The sequence below is a fragment of the Canis lupus genome, chromosome 5 (assembly GCF_003254725.2).
Source record: "Canis lupus dingo isolate Sandy chromosome 5, ASM325472v2, whole genome shotgun sequence".
In the NCBI taxonomy this organism is placed as follows: domain Eukaryota; kingdom Metazoa; phylum Chordata; class Mammalia; order Carnivora; family Canidae; genus Canis; species Canis lupus.
The window spans coordinates 50,633,446-50,650,395 of record NC_064247.1 but is presented as its reverse complement, the minus strand read 5'-3'; the positions used below and the strand labels follow the sequence as shown (position 1 = coordinate 50,650,395).

The 16,950-nt window shown below is 41.2% G+C and overlaps 1 pseudogene; it reads left to right on the top strand.

The window, feature by feature from the left end:
• The first annotated feature begins 14,956 nt into the window (after positions 1–14,956).
• LOC112647566 (glyceraldehyde-3-phosphate dehydrogenase-like) lies at positions 14,957–16,162 on the top strand (annotated as a pseudogene).
• Positions 16,163–16,950: the final 788 nt, after the last annotated feature.

The window sequence follows — 16,950 nt, the reverse complement described above, 5'->3', positions numbered from 1 at the left end:
CTGCACATTTGTGCTCCTAACTGTGCTCAAAGTATTCCCATCAGCAGAATCACAGGCCACACACTTGACGGAAATGACCCTTCCTTTTCACCGTCTAGCTACTGATACTGAACCTGGATAATCAGTTCAGAAATTTCCTCATGGGGAATCCCTTTTCAGTAACCCTCAGTGTCCTTTTTGCCAGTAGACTTCAGCTGGGGCCATCTCTGGTCATTGGCAAGATGCAACAAAATCAAACATCTTAAAGGGAGTCCAGATCCCCACGCCTTTGGGATCTCTTTGCAAATTTTCCTACTTCCACCTCAGTGACCCTCTTTGAGTAGCAAGGGAGGGCAGCTTCCCAAAGGCAAAAATAAAGTGCTTTGCTATAGAATTCCTTTGGCCCTGGGTGTCACTTGCCTTCTGTCTGCATAACTAGAAAGGGCCAGCAAGGGAAGAGACACTTCCAGATCAAAGAAAGATGACACCAGGCTCTGGCCAATTTTTAAATGGCAGCTTCATAAAAACATATTTTTGGACCCACCTACTCAGGAGGTCCACTATTTAGACCACCGTCCTTTTTCTGTCTGATGTGCTGGCTCTTCCTCTTTCTCCCACATCCTGAACGCGAGTTCACAACCTTAGGCTTTTCTCCATCTCTTGGCATTCAAATCTTAGCTCCAGTGTCCAGGATGCTGGTGACTCTATCATCTCTGTTCCCTTACCAGAGCTCTATTGAGGACCTAACTAGAGACTGGCACTTAAATGGTGCCCAATGTATTTTCTATTGAATAAACTCCTATCTCTAAATGCCAAAGGATGTGTTCATTTGTATACCACTATCTTCAGAAATTAAACCTGCCTGAAGCTGAGCATTCTTCCCATATTGGTGGCCCTCACCAGGTTCCTTTGTTTAGTCGATGGTTCCTCCAGCTTCTCAACCACACTTCGAGACTGGGGGCTTATCTTGGTCAATCCCTCCCCTCCACTGGTTGCTCTACTCTGACCCATTTCCCCATCTGTAAAATGGGGGTAATAACAGTGCCATCTCAGAGGTCTCTTGTGACAATTAAAGGAGTTCAAATAGAGGAAGTGCCAGCCCAGTGCCTAGCGGATAGAAGGCAATAAATGCTAATTATTATTATTTTTCTATTCAAAAACCAAAATGAATACATATGGTGGGACTGGGAACTCGTCATAGTCACTCTAGAGACACAGGATGGACCCCTCCCATCCAAATCATGGTTGGCATGTCAAGAATGATGATGGCACACATGTGCTAAGGGAGGTACTTATAAAAGATTTCTTATTCACACAATGAGGCTTTCTGGGGAGAGCAGGGTAGCTTCCAAGCACAACCAAAAATGGTTTGAGAGAGCAGGGACAGGAGAGTTGGCTTGGGTTTTTATGGTGGTGGTGGGGCTGGGGTGAGAGTTTCCATGCATGGTTTAAATTTCCTAGTAGTGCCAAAGGAGGGAGTACTGGGCTTTCTTATCAGCTTCCCCAGTTGTGGTGAAGAAGGAGTCAAGGGACAGTGAGGCTTAAAAGCTGTCAGCAGTCAAATATTTTTTTAAAATAATAATGAAAATAGGGTCAGACTCTTTATGACAGAGCTAATGGGGCAAGCTTTAGCCAATCAGCTACCAAGCTTTTTCCATTTTTAATTTGAATTACTTCTAATATGTGCCTCTTTCTTCCCCCTCCCATGATGCTGAATGAACAGAGAGTCCAATTACTTTTTAACTTCAAGTAGCACAAACTCTCCATTCTGGCTCCTTTACCTCTATTTCTTCTATCTCTTCTTGCCTTCTCTCCCCAACTATCTTTTTGATAATGTGATAGCTCAGATATGAGTATTCCTTCCCACTGTAAGGTTCAAAGTGATTCCCCACGTGACTTTTAAAAACATAGGCCAAAAATTCTTTGACACTCTTCCCAAAAAGGAATGAGGTGTATGTTTCTTCTGCATGACTCTATCTTAACCAGTGAGGTATAGCAGAAGTGCAAGTATGGACTTCCCAGGCTAGGTCAGTAAAGGCCATGCAGCTCTACCTGATTTTCTTGGGATGCTTGTCCTGAGATAAACCAACCACTGGTCTAAAAAGTCTGACTCCTTGACACTAACATACTCTAGAGACTATTTATAGGGGCACCTGTTGATAGCCTGGCTGAGCTGCTAGTGAACAGCCAGCATCAACTGTACCCATAAGAATGAGCTATCCTTGACCTCCAGCCCAATGGAACCTATGGTTGCCTACAGACCCAGCAGATGGCTGACTGTAACTACATAAGAGACCCCAGACAAAAATTTCCCAGCAACCCCTTCCCAAAGTCTTAACCCACACTGTGAGTACATGAAAAGGATGCTGTTTTATATCACTAATTTTAGAATAATTTATTACGCAGTAATAATAACTGGAAACTCTCACTGTGGCATTAAAAATTAGGTTTGTCTCAGTATAATTCCTTAAAAATATAAGCAGTTATAAAGTGAACACATGTACAAGATTAATCAAAATCCTTAATGAGGAAACCAACAGATTCATAAAAATTATTAAAAAAAAACCCCATGTAAGATGGAAAGCAAATATTTATGTGTACCGAAGAAAGAATGTCCAAATAAGACAAAATGGTTAATGTCCTTCAGGGCAATAAAACTATAATCTTCGGAGTTATTTTTCTTCCAAACAAAAATCATTTTCATCTGTGCTGGGAAAAAAAAAAAAAAAAAAAAACCTTTATGTTGGTATGTTTCTTCACCGTATCTGGGCCTTAAACAATAGTACACTATGTATTAAACAATAAAGAATTAAATAATTGTAGGGTAAGCCTCATAGACAATGCCTCGGGATGATATTGAAAGAACTCATAGCTAACGTTTGGTCTAAGTTGTCAATAATTTTTCTCAATACGACTTATGCTAGATCTCACACTTCTAAGGTGGAAAACAACGAGACATCAATGGAGGTGTAGTGGAGCTTTGGTGTCTGCCACAGACCATGGAAAGAGACAGCAAAGGAGGGTTCTGTCCTGGCACCTTCAAACCACATCGTGTTGTCACCCGCCTCTTTCTGTATTGTGGCTGTCATTTAGCAAAATCTGTGGTTTGCAGACAGTATGTGGTTAGAGAGATGACTGGGTATTTTTCCTTTGGAAAGAAAGGGACTCTTAGTAGTGAAGATTGTGTTGGGGAATGTCCTGAATATCAGGTTTTCAGATTCTTTTAAAGTTTCTATCACGGTGTGATAGATTTCATGCAAGTAGGAGATATTTGTATAGAAAAACAGAAAATGCTCTGGAGTAGACTCCTTTTTTTTCCAAGACACCCTTGATCAGCTGAATCCTAATCTCCCTGACACCTGGTTTCCTGGTCTGCAAAATGGGGCTAATAATACTTACTTTCCTGACTGAGAGAGAGCTTTGGAAATGGCACAGCTCTGTTCCCAAGTAGAGTATTATTATCATTGTTATTATTAATTATTATTATTATTACCTATTTGAGGACACATATGGTGGAAAAAGAGGAAAACCATTCCAGTGGATGGCTAGGTCAATGTAGCCCCACCCAACTGGCTGGTCCCAAAGTTTTCAGTGCAGCTGACTATTACCCATGGAATTGCTTGGGTTATCAGGTTGTTTTGACATCCCCTGGCAGGGGCAGCTCAGGAAATCCCCTCTTCACCCCAGCAGTGACTCATAAAAATCGACTCAGAACAACCAAAAGTGAGCTGAGAGGAGTTTCTTGAGCCTTCAACACACCGGATCAAGAGGAAAAACTTGGCCTCCAAGGAGGTAGGAAGTGATACTGCAGGCTTTGGATTCACAGAGAATTGTGTTAAAGTTAAACTCTGGCTCCGCTGCTGAGTGGCTATGTGATGGCAGGGAAGTTGCTTACCCTCTCTGAGTCTCTGTGTTCTCACCCATAGAATAAAGCTAATAATACCCAGTTCACAAAGTTGGAGGGAGATTTGAAATTGGAGATGGGAAAAAATTAAAGGGTTCTTCATGGAGTAGGGAATCAGGGAAAAACCCAAATTCTCCCCATAGCAGAATAGATAAATTCGTGGTGGTGTATGAGCACAATATACTCCACAAGGAAAGGAATTAACCAAACTATATGCATCTGAGTGGCTGACTCTTTGTAATATAATAAACACAAATGCGTGCATGTGCATACTGTCCATTTTTTTCATACTGCCCATCAAATGAAGGCAACACACTTTGCAAGTTGGAGAGTTTGAAAAGTGGTTCTTTGGGATGGGGCTAGAGGAAGAAGGGAAGAGGAACACACAGATAAGTGCCAATGTCCTACTTCTCAGGTTCCGTAGCAGGTGCAACAATATATTATTTTACTGTCGATAATGATGAGCATTACTCATTGTTAAAAATGATAAGAGTATATTATGAACTAAGGATTACAATTAATTCAGTGTTGTGCAATAATGACACAGAACAGGCACCCGATAACTACATCTTCCCATCTTCTTGTCTTTTCTCCAAAGTTTTTCTTCTGGAAATGTTAAAAGAGAAAGGAAAAAAGAAAAGAAAAAAAAAGTAAAGAAAGAAAAGAGTAAAGCATTTTCTTTGATGTAATTTGTTTTCTTCACATTGTATACACAGTCCTTTGTCCCACACGTCTTTAATTAAAGCTGAAAATTATTGGTATAGGTCTGCTTAATAGTTTCCATCTTTGGAACTGATGGAGTTGTTTGCTTCTCTTCTCTGTCTTTCAACCTTCTATTTCCCACTCATGTTTCTAATACAATAAGCAGGAGATGCAGTAAAATATTCAAGTAATTGAAAAGAAGATGGTGTAGTACAGACAAGACAGCATCAAGACTTGGGACCTGCACAGAAGGTTTTCACAGTCTCTGACCAAACTCAGACTCAGGCGTCTGGTGTTTCTTCACTGCAGTCAAATAGAAAGTGCTGGTGTTCGCCCAGCCCACTGTAACTGTTCAACCTCTGTGCTGGATCCTTCTCAAATACCTTTACCACCATTTTTTCTTCCTTTAAGAAAATTCCTACTCTTTTTTCAGGACTACACTTAAATGTGACTTCCTCTGTGAAGGTTTCCTAAGTGCCCCCAGGAGGGTTTGTTGCTACCTCTTCTATGTTCTCATATTCTTTGAAAAATGCTATGAGTTTAGATCTTAACACACAGTTTCTGTAACCATTCTGTCACATGTGGCCCCTCTGACACTCCTGAAGAGGAACTATGCCTACTGCACCTCAGAAGTGTCTGGCACATCACAGACGGGCACATAAAAACTTGCAGGCATGAGTGGGGGAGAGATCATTACATTAAATGTCTCATACCCTCTTGTCACTGGCTGTTCTGACTGTGGCAAGGTGCTGCCTGGGAGTGCTGAGGACATCCAATGTCCAGGCAGGGAGATTTCTTGGAGAAGGGGGTTTTATGTGGAGCCTTGGAGGATCTTAAAGATGGGAAAGGAGAGATCTTCTTTGCAACACCATCAGTCCCTAGTTGTTATCTTTCTTGAGCTGCACCCAGAAGAGCCATCCTCGTCTTAGTAACAGAGCTCCCATGAGTCCCAATAAAGCAAAAGATCACTCTCTTGTGAGAGAGTCTCAGGAAACACACAAACACATGCAGACACAACTTTGGGAGGCCTGGGAACAATTTCCAGAGGGGGAAAGTTATAGGATGTTTTAATGTTGCTCCTATTTGGTGACATATACTCTCTCTTCTGAAAGTGTGCATCCATGGAAAGGAAGCTGGCATAACTGGTTAACAGGTGAGGTCAGTCAGAAATGGGACGCAGGGGACGCCTGGGTGGCTCAGCAGTTAGTTAAGCGACTGCCTTTGGCCCAGGGTGTGATCCTGGAGTCCCGGGATCGAGTCTCACATCGGGCTCCCTGCATGGAGCCTGCTTCTCCCTCTGCCTTTGTCTCTCCCTTTCTCTCTATCTGTGTCACTCATGAATAAATAAATAAAATCTTAGAAAAGAAATGGGACACTGGTAGAGCCCCTGTTAGGTGGTATGTCCTACCATTTGGGGCTAAGGGTGCACGTGTGCAAGTGCTCCAGGCTATCAAGAGTAAACAGTGAGGTAAAGTGAGCAAAGAACAGGATTGGAAATAAGGCCTAGCCTCAAACCCATGTTTCATATGCCAGCTTAAATATCCTTGGACAAATTGTTCAACTTTTTGGATCATTTACTTCATTGTTGTAGAAATGGGCAGGAAATAACATTTATCTCGTAGCACTGTTGTAATATTAAATGAGATGTAAAAACAATGAGCATAACAGAGATGTTCAGCAAATGGTGGCCATGATTATCATTCAAATGCTCAGAGTCCATTTTCTACAAAAAAGAAAAAGATGAGAGGCAGGCAGTGTTCCCTTCCTCCTAGGAAGGTTAAATGAAAAAGCATTTAGTAAAAATAGTGAATATAGTATTTAGCACATGGCTCAGCATTTGATGAATACCTGAATCAAGAAAAGGAGATACCTTAAAAATGAGTTAGTCGATTTAGAATTTCTTAAGATTTTATTTTCCTGGAAGTGTAGTCAGAGACTCTCTTTAACGAGCTTAAACAACTTTGAATCATTTGACTTGGGAGAGGAAAAATGTGTGTGTGTGTGTGTGTGTGTGTGTGTGTAGTAACATACATATATGTGTGTGTGTGTATATATATATATAAAACACACGTGTATACACACACACACACACATATATAGTAACATATACTCTAAAAAAGCTATAATGACCTTCTCAATTTTATTTTTAAAAAATGGAGTATTTGGATCTCCAGGTTTAAAAGCCCTGATCTAAATAAAGTTATAAAATATGGGTTAGAGGAGATGGGAACTATAGTGGTAGATTATTTTTCCCTTGGTTTTAAATGAGTCAGTCTATCAGTCATTTTAAAAACTTGCTAACAGAGGCAGGCAGTCTTAAGTGTAAATTAATAAACTCTTTTGGTGGAAGAAACAGGAAACAATGGCAAATATTTAATCTTCCTTCTTCAAAGTTGGAGTGGCTTAGTCCCTGCCCTTTCAGGACTGTAATCCCCTTTCGGCCTTTTCTTTTGATTACAGCTAATGGCATTGTCCCCTCACTTATGTCCTCATTTTCCATTCCTCAACCTGTCTGGACTTTTGCCTCCAAAGGTTAACATCACTATGAAGTAATGTAATTCATCAATACTATTTAGACAGATTTATTCAGAGTTCTCTCACCACAGATGTGTGGTGAATCTGACATCTAGCATTGCCCGGGAGTGTTGGATATTATATAGACAGTATCTAAGGCCCAAACTCAACAACAACAACAACAACAACAACAACAACAACAACAAATAAAAAAACAGCAAAGAACCCTCAAAACCCCCATAACTTTAGGTTTAATCGTTATTGACGACAATGCATTTCAAATAACTGTCCTAATTAGGTAGAAAATTCTTTTGAAAGCAGAAGAGTTGCACGTTGGTCTGGCTACACATAGAGATAAGCTCCGGTGAACTTAGTTTTGCTTACTTTGCCTTACAGTGATTGGGGCATTGAAGTTAGCCTTATCCAAGAGTTTTGGGTTGGATAAAATGTGTGAGTTCATGGAGTCACAGAGATTAAGGTTTAGAAGGATGTCTAAAGGACAGCAGTATTTCTCACGGAGTGTCTCTGTGAGCAGTTTTTCCATGGAAGCCCAGGTAGCTACCATCAATCAGTTGGAAATTCCTTAGGAGTAGAAAGCTTTTCGCTATTTCTGGTATTCTAAGAAATGCATTTGGGGAATACCCTTGTCACATCATCACACTTGAGTCCCTCTTTTGAAGCGGACCTAGTAGCCTGTTTCATCCTGGGGATACAGAGCTTTCCTGTATCCAAGAGTTGAAACTTGTCTACTCTATTAGAACTGATGTTCTTCCTTGGGAAAAAAAACCCACATCTAACCCCTCTTCTACTTGACAGACGTTCAGAAAACTGTTTAATTAATAGCTTCATTTACTATTTATTCAGCATTAACTAGGTCTTAGGCACTGTGCCAGACACTTGGGGTGTTGTGGTAAGTAGAAGAGAGCCCAGTTCTCACAGAGCTTCTGTCTCAGCAGAGAAGAGAGTTGATGGCAACTGATTGTTCTGGTCTACAGGCTAACCACCCACAATCTCATAAATCTTTGTGTGCTGTTCCTTCACCATCCTGCTCATCCTCTTCCAAACTTTATCTAATTGGTCTAGAACCCTCTCAAAGGGTGGGGTCTTACTTGAAAACCAGGAGGAAAGCAGGGGACAATAAGACTTGTCAAAACTGTCCTAGATTAATGATTTTTCTCTATGAGTTTCTGAGGTCCTCATCATTATCAGCCTTTGTTTGAGTCTCCCAACTGCTCAATGGAGTCAAGGCTGACGGCAATGCCTAGACAGTGTGAACAACCTGGAATGGGTGTCAGTATCATTATGATCTGGGGCAGTCCCATTGTAGGGTTACTCACAAATTGAGACTATGGACTTCTGGATCAGAAAATCCTGGCTTTAAGTCTCAGCTCTGCCACTTACTAGCTTAAGCAAGCTGGACTAACCTTATGGGCATGTGACCTGTGCAGGTATGGGGGAGAGAGACAGAGGAAAACAATGCCCCAGAAGGACTCTCAACTTCATTTAATATTCTGCTGTGGCTATTTTGAAATTCTCTCTTTTTTTTTATATATTTTATTTATTTATTGAAGAGAGAGAGAGTGCCAGAGAGAGAGAGAGAGAGCATGAGCAGGGTAGAGGGGCAGGGGAGAGGAAGCCTGACACAAGCCTCAATCCCAGTACCCCAAGATCATGACTGGAGCCAAAGGAAGACACATAACTGACTGAGCCACCCAGGTGCCCTTTTTGAAATTTGTAATAATTTTTCAAGATGGAGTCCTGCATTTTATTTTACACTAGGCCCTACAAATCATGTAACTGGTTCTATAAACAAATTATTTAACCTCTCTGAGCTTTAATGTCCTCATCTTGGACACGAGGGTGATGATAATACCCACTCCACAGGTTCCTGTGAGCTTAGGTGAGACAAGATATACACGTCTATCCCATAGTAAGCACCCCTCTACACACGCACACACACACACACACACACACACACACACGCACACCAACTAAAGTAAGTCAATGGCATTGTTATTTAGAATATCTGACATCAGTTCTTCCGAATTTAGTATATATGCTAACAAAATGAGCTCTGTGCCATCAATTAACCCTTTTGGTACTTCGGTTCTCTTAAATCAATAATGCATATGCGGGAAAGGGAAATTATTTTTTTTCCTTTATTGGGCGTCTCATTTCTTTGGTTGCAAGTGACAAACACTATTTCTAGGTAGCTTATGAAAAGAGAATTTTTGGAATGATAAGGTGATCTCAAATGAACAAAAGGGATAGTAAAGCAGAGGATAAGGCTTGAAAATAAACAGGAACCAAGACAGCTTTGCCCCCAGTGGAAGAGCTCTGGCAAAGGTGGAATGCATGAACATCTGCCATTTTCTGTCTCTGCTGCTCTGCTGAAGACCCAAGTTGCAGAGAACACACACCCAGGACCTTGCCTGGTTCACATGCTCATGACCAGGCCAGTGAAGGACAGAGCATCTGATTACAGTAGCTTAGGTTGGGGGTGGAGGGGACTTGCCGAAAATAAAATGATGTGGTGGTAAGCAGGGGAAATGGGTGCAGCGAAACAAAAACAAAACAAATTTTCTCCAGAGTGTCTGCTCTATACCTGGCACTTTGTAGGGGCTTTGGAATCATATTCACTTTACCTTGCATGCAATGCCTTGCATGCAACAGGCACTCTGTAGCTATTTGTTGAATAAATGAATAATTGAGTGGACTAATTCAACCTTCGCACAGCTCTTGGAGTTGGGTTATATGAATTCTGTTTTACCGAGGAAAAAATTGAGGCTCCAAGAATGTAAATAGTTTGCTCAAAAATCACACAGCCAGTAAACTGTAGAGTTAAGATTAAGAGCTGGTTCTATCTGACTCCAAAGCTTGTCTCTGTGCTGCTGCGTGCTGCCAGCCTCCATTGAGGTGTCTGGGAGAGTCTGTTCTAAACCTGAGAACCTTCTGCTGCGCTGCCCCAAGTCACAGGGGCTCCATGCACTGTTGTTTATTGACAGATTCTAAAGAGTTTATCTAAGCTGGGAAAAGGTCATTTTGTGATTTTCCACTAATTTCAGAAAGGAAGTGATGGAAGCTGTGTGACCTTGGACAACATATCTCAATCTCTTCAACATTAAAGGGTATGATAGTGATATCTCCTATGAGGCTACTGTGTGATAGGTGAGGGGATGTTTGTAAAGCCTCTAGCACAGCTCCTAGGACTGAAAGCCCTCAGACAGGACACTTTGTCTAGAGTCTTAAAAGAGTACAGAGAAACAGGAAGTGAGCGCTGGGGGAGGGATCAGGTTTCGCTATCATATTTCATTACGGGTAAGACTATGAGCTGAACTATTAATTTATGTATGTCTTAGAAAAAGCATTGCCAATTAAGCTATGATAAGACACATTCTAATTGGTTCAAGTTTATTTTATTTTGTTAATACTGAAAAATCTTTTAGACATAAGTAGATATGATTTAGATATATTTTTAATGAAAATCTCTTCTAAATAAGTCTAGATATAGACTTATATATTTAAATCACATATTGCCCTTGGGTGTATGTAAAAAGGAAATACAAGCAGAATACATGGGTGAAAGTATTACCAAGACTTCTTCACACTTGGAGTGGTTCACCTCTTCCCCAGCACTTTTGGACTGAGCTGTTGATGCGTTTTGCACACAATATTGTCAACTGAGCCCTTGAGAGAGTCTCAGAATACAGCATTTCTTAAAAGAATGCTGTTGTCTTGGGAAGATTCTCTCAGCCTGCTGGTATCAATTTGCAAATTCTGATGTTGGTGCCATTTTTTTATTCTGCTAGAAGGCATGAGTAGAAGTTTTCCAGAAAACAACTGCAATTCACATTTTTTCCTCTAAAGGTCCACAGATGGTTTGTTGACTAAAACACCAATGACTGTGGTCACCAGTCATCTTACCCCAGAATAACCAAGGGCCTCCAGGCAAGCCATGCAACTATGGCATTACTAGAGCCTGGCAATCTGATGTCGTGGGTTGTAAGGCATGCCCTGATTTCTGGGATGTTAAATATTAAGTTCCAGGAGTGTGCATCTTGGAACACGTGAAATATGGCAGTAGGGAAATTCTGGGAATCAGAGGTTCTCAGATCTTTGTTTTATTCCTTCTTTGCCACAGCTAGCTTGCTGCTGCAGAAAACTTTCAAGCATTGGCAGAGACCTTAGGAATAATCTTGTTGTATCCTCTTACTTCACAGGTAAGAAAACGGAAGTGCAGAGAAGGGTTGTGACTTAAATCACTCTTCACCCTGCACTCTAAGCTGCATTGTTTCCTATGGGGGAAGGGTAATTGCAGAAGAGTATCCATCATTGGCAGTCCTTTGGTGTCCTGTCCTAGAAGCAACTTGGTTCAGGGCACCTTGGTGGTTGAGTGGATTAAGCATCTGTCTTTGGCTCAGGTCATGATCCTGGAGTTCTGGAATCAAGCTCTGAGTTGGGCTCCCTGCTCCATGGGAAGTCGGCTTCTCACTCTTCCTCTGCCCCATCCCCTGCTCTTCCTTTCTCTTTCTCTCCCGCAAATAAATAAAATCTGAAGAAGAAGAAGAAGAAGAAGAAGAAGAAGAAGAAGAAGAAGAAGAAGAAGAAGAGAAAGAGAAAGAAGAAGAAGAAGAAAGAAGAAGAAGAAGAAGAAGAAGAAGAAGAAGAAGAAGAAGAAGAAGAATGAGAAAGAGAAAGAAGAAGAAGAAGAAAGAAGAAGAAGAAGAAGAAGAAGGAGAAAGAGAAAGAAGAAGAAGAAGAAAGAAGAAGAAGAAGAAAGAGGAGAAAGAAGAAGAAGAAGAAGAAGAAGAAGAAGAAGAAGAAAGAAGAAGAAGAAAAGAAGAAGAAAGAAGAAGAAGAAGAAGAGAAGAGAAGAAGAGAAGAAGAAAGAAGAAGAAGAAAGAAGAAGAAGAAGAAGAAGAAGAAGAAGAAGAAGAAGAAAGAAGAAGAAGAAGAAGAAGAAGAAGAAGAAGAGAAGAAGAAGAAGAAGAAGAAGAAGAAGAAGAAGAAGAAGAAGAAGAAGAAGAAGAAGAAGAAGAAGAAGAAGAAGAAGAAGAAGAAAGAAGAAGAAGAAGAAAGAAGAAGAAGGAGGAGGAGCTCCTTGGTGTTCTCTAATGGCTCACTGTCTATTCTGGGCATTTCCAACCGTTTTAGTTCTTCTTGGCCAGTAACTCCAAAACCAAATGTCCTCTCTTCTTGAATGCCTTTTCCAAGAGACACTTTTACCCCTTGCTCCCATTCCTAACTCCCCAGGTAGGTAATTGCCCTAGGGTTTTAGTTTTAGTTCCTATTTTTCTCATGGAAGTCATCATATTGTTAAATGTGAATTTATTTGCTTTTAAAAAAAACTCTTTTTTAAAAAAAGATTTTATTTATTTATTGAGACACACAGAGACAGAGACAGAGATACAGAGAGAGAGAGAGAGGCAGAGACACAGGCAGAGGGAGAAGGAGGCTCCACACTGGGAGCCCGACATTGGACTCGATCCCGGGTCTCCAGGATCACACCCCTGGCTGCAGGCAGCACTAAACCACTGTGCCACCGGGGCTGCCCTAAAAAAACCCTCTTTTTTTAATGGAAAATTTCAAACATAGACAAAGTAAATAAAATAGTCTAGTGAACTTCTGGGTACCCATCGTCCAGCTTCCACAGTTACAAACATCCTGTTATCCCTGATCTTTCCATATCTTGCCTCACTCTCTACTCTAACTAGTTTTTTTTTAATACTTTTTTTTTTTCATTTAATGTGAAGTTTACATGTAATGAAATGCACTGTTACCAATGGGTATGCTTGTGCAATCCACACATCTATCAAGGTTTTGAACATTTCTATTTCTCCAGAGAGTTTTCTCATGTCCTTTCATGGTTAGGCTTCCTCCTGACCCCTACCTCTCCACCCTCCAGGCAAGCTTAAGCCAGTTATTTTCCTTCATAAATTATTTTGCATCCTGTTAGCTTAGAACTTCACAGAAATGCAATCATACAGTTGGTACTCTTTTATGGCCAGTTCCTTTCATTTGACATACTTTCTATGAGATTCATTCATGTCGCTACATATATCAGTACTTCATTCTTTTTTTAATGACTAATATTCCCTTGTATGGGTACACCACAGTTTGTTTATCCATTCTTGTGTTAATAGGCATTTGGGTTGTTTCCAGTTTGGAGCTATTAACAATAAAGCTTCTATGAATTTTCACATACAAATCATTTTTGTATGTGAACACATATTTCTATTTATCTTGGATTAATACCTAGGAATGAATTGCTGGGTCATAGTGTAGATGTACAATTTTACAAAATGATTATACTATTTTACATTCCCAGCAGGAATATAAGAGAGATCAGCTGCTCTACATTATCTCCAACGTTTATTGTCAATCTCTTTCATTTTAGCTGTTCTAAGTGTTAGATAGTGGTATCTCACTGTGGTTTCAATTTGCATTTCTTTGGTAACTAATGATGTTGAGCAACTTTTCATGGATTTATTGGCCACTCATGTGCCTTCTTTTATGAGGTATCCAAGCTTTTCGCCTATTTTAAAAAATCAGAACTTTGTTTTTTTCATTAAAAAATAAAAATATTTTTTATACAGATATGTTTTATGAATATTTCTTTCCACTCTATGCTTGCCTACTCATATTCTTTTTTTTAAGATTTTTATTTTTTTATTCATGAGATACAGAAAGAGAGAGAGAGAGAGAGAGGCAGAGACACAGGCAGAGGGAGAAGCAGGCTCCATGAAGGAAGCCTGACGTGGGACTCGATCCTGGGTCTCCAGGATCACAACCTGGGCTGAAGGCGACGCTAAACCGCTGAGCCACCTGGGCTGCCCAACCTATTCATTTTCTTAGTGTCTATTTAATGAAGTCTATTTTATCAGAATTTTATTTTGTGGTTATTTCCACGTCCTGTACTATTTTCTTACATACTATGTCTATCACTAGGCTATGAATTCCTAGAGGAAAAGAATGTGAACATTTTTTATCTTGTGCCTTCGGCCTCCAGCACTGATCCTCATCCATGAGTATATCTGGGAGCCAGGAGGAGGAAATATATATTCTTTTTTCTGCCTATTGTCTCTTTGAGGAATCATCCCCAACCCTCATTACTCAGTTTTTCTGGTTCAGGTGAATATTGCCTCTTTTTAATCCATCCCTACGGATGAATACTTGGCCAAAACTGGGACAATTAAAGCTTTGCCCAACAGTCTTAAAAGAAATAGGAGCATGGAGAGACACTCATCACCTTCCATCAATATTCATAAGGACATTATAAGGCTAAAGCAATTGTTGGCCATCTTTGCTATTCCATGAATTGATGCTACTTGAGTATGAAGTCAACACAGGAATTAAGACATAAAACATGGAGAATAAATATCCTTGAAGATATAATTTATATCCCTGGATACAGCCTTTCCTAAAGTTTACCTACCTTTTGAACTGCTAAAATATATGAGATGATAAGTTGCCTTTTGCTTTGTTTGTATACTTGTTATTTGTTTAGTCAAGTCTGGGTTGTATTTTTATTTCTTACAACCCAAAGATTCCTGTCTAGTATACTCCTTAATAATGTTACACCCTGGGCATCCCTGGTGGCTCAGCAGTCTAGTGCCACCTTTAACCCCCGGGGTGTGATCCTGGAGACCCAGGATCGAGTCCCACTTCGGGTTCCCTGCATGGAGCCTGCTTCTCCCTCTGCCTGTGTTTCTGCCTCTCTCTCTCTCTCTCTCTGTGCCTCTCATGAATAAATAAATGAAATCTTTAAAAAAGAATAATAATAATGTTATATCCGGCTCTCTGCTCCTCCCTGTTTGACAGACAGCCACATCTGGTGCAGTGCCAGCCGAGTCCCTGAGACACAATGGTGAAGGTCGGTGTGAACGGATTTGGCCGTATTGGGCACGTGGTCACCAGGGCTGCTTTTAACTCTGGCAAAGTGGATATTGTTGCCATCAATGACCCCTTCATTGATCTCAACTACATGGTGTACATGTTCCAGTATGATTCTACCCATGGCAAATTCCACGGCACAGTCAAGGCTGAGAACGGGAAACTTGTCATCGGTGGGAAGTCCATCTCCATCTTCCAGGAGCGAGATCCCGCCAACATCAAATGGGATGATGCTGGTGCTGAGTATGTTGTGGAGTCCACTGGGGTCTTCACCACCATGGAGAAGGCTGGGGCTTACTTGAAGGGTGGGGCCAAGAGGGTCATCATCTCTGCCCCTTCTGCTGATGCCCCCATGTTTGTAATGGGCGTGAACCACGAGAAGTATGACAACTCCCTCAAGATTGTCAGCAATGCCTCCTGCACCACCAACTGCTTGGCTCCCCTAGCCAAAGTCATCCATGACCACTTCGGCATCGTGGAGGGCCTCATGACCACCGTCCATGCCATCACTGCTACCCAGAAGACCGTGGACGGCCCCTCTGGGAAGCTGTGGTGTGAAGGCCGAGGGGCTCCCCAGAACATCATCCCTGCATCCACTGGCGCCGCCAAGGCTGTGAGCAAGGTCATCCCTGAGCTGAATGGGAAGCTCACTGGCATGGCCTTCCGTGTCCCCACCCCCAATGTGTCAGTTGTGGATCTGACCTGCCGCCTGGAGAAAGCTGCCAAATATGACGACATCAAGAAGGTAGTGAAGCAGGCATCGGAGGGCCCCCCTCAAGGGCATCCTGGGCTACACTGAGGACCAGGTTGTCTCCTGTAACTTCAACAGTGACACCCACTCTTCCACCTTCGTTGCCGGGGCTGGCATTGTCCTCATTGACCACTTCGTCAAGCTCATTTCCTGGTATGACAATGAACTCAGCTACAGCAACTGGGTGGTGGACCTCATGGTCCACATGGCCTCCAAGGAGTAAGAGCCTCCTGGACTACCAGCTCCAGCAAGAACAAGAGAAAGAGAGAGACCCTCAGCTGCTGGGGAGTCTCTGCCCCAACTTAATCCCCCAACACACTGAGAATCTCCTGACCTCCAATTTACATCCTAGACCCCGAGGAAGGGGAGGGGCTTGGGGAGCCCTACCTTGTCATGTACCATCAATAAAGTATGCTGTACCCAGCCAAAAATTAAAAAAAATTTTAAAAAAATAATGTTCTACCCTTACCGCTAAGTCCCCATAACATTTTCCACAGCTCCAGAAGTCTTTTGGGAAGTGAAGAAGTCAGGATAGATACCAATACTTGTAAGTTCTAAAAGTATATACACCATAAAGCAGGAGTCCTGATTCTATATGTTCTATAGTAGTATTGAAAGTCACAAATTTTTTTTATCATGATATAAACTGAAGACAAAATTCATTACCAACTCACATCATGAAAAGACCTACCATTATCATATCTGAGTGTATCTTTCTTCCCACCATCATTTAATTTCTACACATTGTCATTGGTAATATTTGATAAGTGGATTAAAAAATGAATCCTCGAAAAGAGCAAATTAATCACCTTTCTTTCAGTAGTGGGACATTTGTCAAATGAATTTTGTAGTAGAACTTGTGTCAAATTGAAAAAGTAGAGTTGTTCTTGTTAAAGTTGTATGTATGTGTTTATATCTGTGTATATGTGCCTGTACATAAGTATATTTGTGTGTGTGCATCTGTGTGTCTATATATATGTGCATTTGTTTATATGTCAGTGGTATAAAGTGAGTATGAACCTCTATGTGTACCCGTGTATATATCTGGGGGTACATATGTCTGTGTGATTTGTGTCTAGATCTCCATGCGACTAGATTTGTGTCTGTGGGTATATGTCTGTGCACCATATTATGGTTTAGTTTACATTTGTGTATGTCTGTTGATGGATGTGTGGTATATGATATGAGTTTTTGTGTGCATGTCCAT